Raw genomic sequence first — 3,853 nt, forward strand, 5'->3', positions numbered from 1 at the left:
GCTAAAATGCGAAGCTGTCTCGCAGCGTCGGTGAGAGGAATGGGGACGCGGCGGTCTTCTTGGTTTGACGTGCGAGCTGTCTTATCTACGTCATCATTTCAAATGATACCGCAATTGTCTGGTATCCACTGAAAATAGATATCATGACCTTTTTCTCTCAAGTGATGGATAAGTTCCACGATTTCCCACGTCAGCTGATCGTGAGTTCCCTATAGGAGAAACGACTACGCACATTGCAAGGCCGGCCTTGAATCGCAGAACACGGCCCATTTTCCAGGACTCTCTGTGTTTATCACATGAAGTGCACCGCGGAGAGCCGCGAGCTCTGCACCTGTAGACGTAGTGATATGGGAAGTCTTGAACCGCTGAGTTATTCCCATTGTTGGGATATCTACAGCGCCACCGGAACTGGTTGGTGTAGTTGAGCCGTCAGTAAGTATACGTATGTGGGCAGCCGCAGTATTTCTCATACAAGGGGAGTAAACAAAGTTGCTTCAGTGCAGATGGCGGTAAGTCCGACTTTTTCTGAAGTCCTGGGATTGTGAGGTTCACTTGAGTACGGTTCACACACCATGGAGGAATCGAAAGTCTTGCCGCAGATGCGTACCCTGACGTAAGACAGGCACGGTGGGTGAAGACAGTTGCACTGAATGTCGTGTGGGGCCTTTCTACAGGGAGGCTTGCGAGGTGGTAGGTCCGGGCGAAGTGTCGTATGTGCACACGCATTGTTTCAATGGCAATGTGCGTTCTAATAGTGTAATCTTGAGCGACTGCAATAACTTCTGTCGTTGACGCGCTCCGTGGTAGGCCAAGGCATATCTTGAGGGCTTGGATGACTTGAATTATATTCAGGTTAATTCTGCAGGTGTTGGAGATGAGCGGTATGCTGTACCGCAGAAATCCAATAAAGATGACCCTGTACAGTTGCAGCATAGATTGTACAGACACTCTCCAGGTGTTTCCTGCGATGAACTTAAACATATGGCAAATTCCCGTCAGACGTTTTCTCACATAATTCACATGAGGGGTCCGGGAGAGATTTCTGTCAATAACCCTCCCCAGAAATCTGTGACTTGTGCTGTACGAGATCAGCTGTCCGTCTACGGATATCACACATGGAGACATTGGTTTCCTGGTAAATGCCATCACTGCGCACTTATCACATGGTATTTGAAGTCCTTGTTAATTATCAAAGGTAGGATGATGTTAAAGTGCCTGCCTTCTGAAACCGAGCGCGAAGCTGAAGTCGTGTCACACCCGACGTCCAAATACAAATGTCGTCAGCATAATTGGAGAGCCTAACGGTGCATGGAAGGACGTCGGCGAGTCCAATGAGCGTTAGATTGAATAGCGTTGGGCTCAGTACTCCGCCTGAAAATTCCACGGTTGCCCCAAGGTTGCTGTAATGCTGGGAGGTTGGGCCATCCTCAGTAAGTATGAAAAAGGATCTAAACCTGATGATATACGGGCTACGGGAAGCCACAGGAGTTTCCTTGGCACACAGTGAGCAAAGACGTTATCGAGGGCTTTCTGGAATTAAAACCAGCAGCCACCGAGCGCATACATCAGACAGGCAAATCAAAACCAAATGAGATTCGGCCTATAATAAAGTTACTAGATTCAAGAGACATGTCTACAATACTGAAAACGGGGTACAAGCTTAAACATACTAAACTATATACTGGACAGGTATCGCTGTTCCAAGAAACTCTTCGACGTGGAGCACTGCGCATGTGTGCCACTCGGTCTGCGCTGGCCTTTAATCTTTGATGCCAACTTGTTCCAGCAGGTGCGCGTTCCGCTCTTCAATGAACCTATTTAACGCCAACTTGGAGGCATGTGCCACTCGGAATGTGTGACTCGATCTACAATGACGAAAAAGATCCCTTAAACTTTTCCGATGCTGAGCGGACTCGAACCCACGTCACAAGGGTTCCTCAAGGAGACGTCATGCAGGCTGCGCTGCAAATGCACTGTGCCGCTTTTCAATGAACGCCTTTCACGCGAATGAATGCAGTGTTAAATGAATGAATGAATGTTAAAGTGCCTGCCTACGCACACATCTCTACGTGTATGTGAGACATGCCGCTCCTTTAATTGTTTCATTATGGTCATTATGATAGTGCACCGGATAACTGAAAGCAGCGAATGAATGCGCCATGAATGCAGTGTTCCGCTGTTCAGTCAACTTCTCGCCAACTTAGACCACTCTGTGCCAGTGAGTGTGCGGCAAACGAGGAACAATTATCGCAGGCGCGCCTCGCTTCTCGGCTTGGAGGCGACGCACGGACTTCTCGGCTGCACGTTCCACGACCTACATGACACACAAGTCATGATTTTCATTTAATGACCCATCATTTACGCACGTCATACGCTCTTGTCATACTATGCCAATTCTGGTACCTACCAAGGAAACGACCATGGGAGTACCGCCATTGCGATTAGAAGCTTGGCGCTGTTTATGAACACACAGCGTAATTTTAACGCGATAGCCTTAAGGGCCCCGTGTCGCGGAAAATCCGGCGTCGGTGTTGGCTTTGGTGCCCGCGGCCGAGAAAATCATCCCAACCACGCTGGCCTTCCAAATATATTTAGGCATGCCACACCATTCTATCATTAATGTTGCTCATACTTTGCCTTGTATTCTTGGCAAAGCTATTCTGCGGAATTTTGAGAATGACAATCCACAAACAAATGTCATGAAACTAAACACCCACAGCGCACGCCTTTTATGTTAAATCTTCTCAGACTGAAATATTAAAAGTACGAAACAAGAACGGAAACCTGAAAATTATGCAATTTTTTTGGTGCGGCTGTGCAATATCTCCGGGATCGCCCCACGCAAGAGGCCATGTTTCTACCAGAAAGCACGGGTATTAATAAGTCCTGCTTAACAAGTACCTAGCTACCATTCAATATAAACGCCCCGTTTTGGGGCAGCCTGTAAATCTGCTAAGCTGATTCAGACAAGGAAAACTTTTTTTGACAGTCTCACCATAATTGCAGCCCATTAAAACTGGGTGCCCCATGTTGTACCACACTTACATTCTTCAACGAACGCAACAGATCTGCACACATCTCTACGTGTATGTGAGACATGCCATTTAAAAATTTAAAACGTATGCCGAAACCCGGGATCCAACCAGGGACCTTTAGATCTTCAGTCTAACGCTCTCCCAACTGAGCTATTTCTACGTGTATGTGAGACATGCCGTTCCTTTAATTGTTTCATTATGGTCGTTATGATAGTGCACCGGATAACTGAAAGCAGCCGTTTATAATATACAAGCTGGTGAGTTGAGCGGTCATACATTTGGGAACGGCATTACATTTATGTATGAAATATAGGATAAGCGTAACATGTTTTTCTCGAAAATCAGAATCGAGAATAATTAATTTTGTTTACACCCCTAGAAAAAGCCGAAGAACGCAGCCACCTGATTTTTTTTTTTTACTTTAAACAAATTCTTTGGTTTTACGTAGCAAAACTACGATATCATTATAAGGCACCCGGTTTAGTTTTCACCGCCTTCTTTAACGTGCACCTAAATAGAAGTACACGAGTCTTTTTCCATTTCGGTCTCATCGAATTCCGCGACCTGGATTGAACGCGCGAGCTCCATGGCAGTTTAGCAGCGCAACGCCGTATCCACTATATAGGCACTTATCAGGTTACCGCGCAGGCTTTCTCTTTTCTTTTTCTTTTTTGAAGTATCGACTGGAAAAAAATTCCACGTATGGCTTACGGCCAGTGATTAGCATATAGAATGACTAACTAAAACCGTTTTCGGCGCTCGAGGTCCGACCGCAATAAATGAGCTTGCACCAATTACTCCGCATTCTGTTACGCGAG

At 46.2% G+C, this 3,853-nt stretch overlaps 1 non-coding gene across 1 annotated transcript; it reads right to left on the bottom strand.

Moving 5' to 3' along the window:
* Positions 1 to 3,122: 3,122 nt before the first annotated feature.
* On the bottom strand, positions 3,123 to 3,195 carry Trnaf-gaa (transfer RNA phenylalanine (anticodon GAA)). Its single transcript has one exon. It is a non-coding gene; the product is annotated as a tRNA-Phe (tRNA).
* Between the last annotated feature and the right edge of the window lie 658 nt (positions 3,196 to 3,853).

Source organism: Dermacentor silvarum, chromosome 8, assembly GCF_013339745.2.
Source record: "Dermacentor silvarum isolate Dsil-2018 chromosome 8, BIME_Dsil_1.4, whole genome shotgun sequence".
NCBI classification, from domain to species: Eukaryota; Metazoa; Arthropoda; class Arachnida; order Ixodida; family Ixodidae; genus Dermacentor; species Dermacentor silvarum.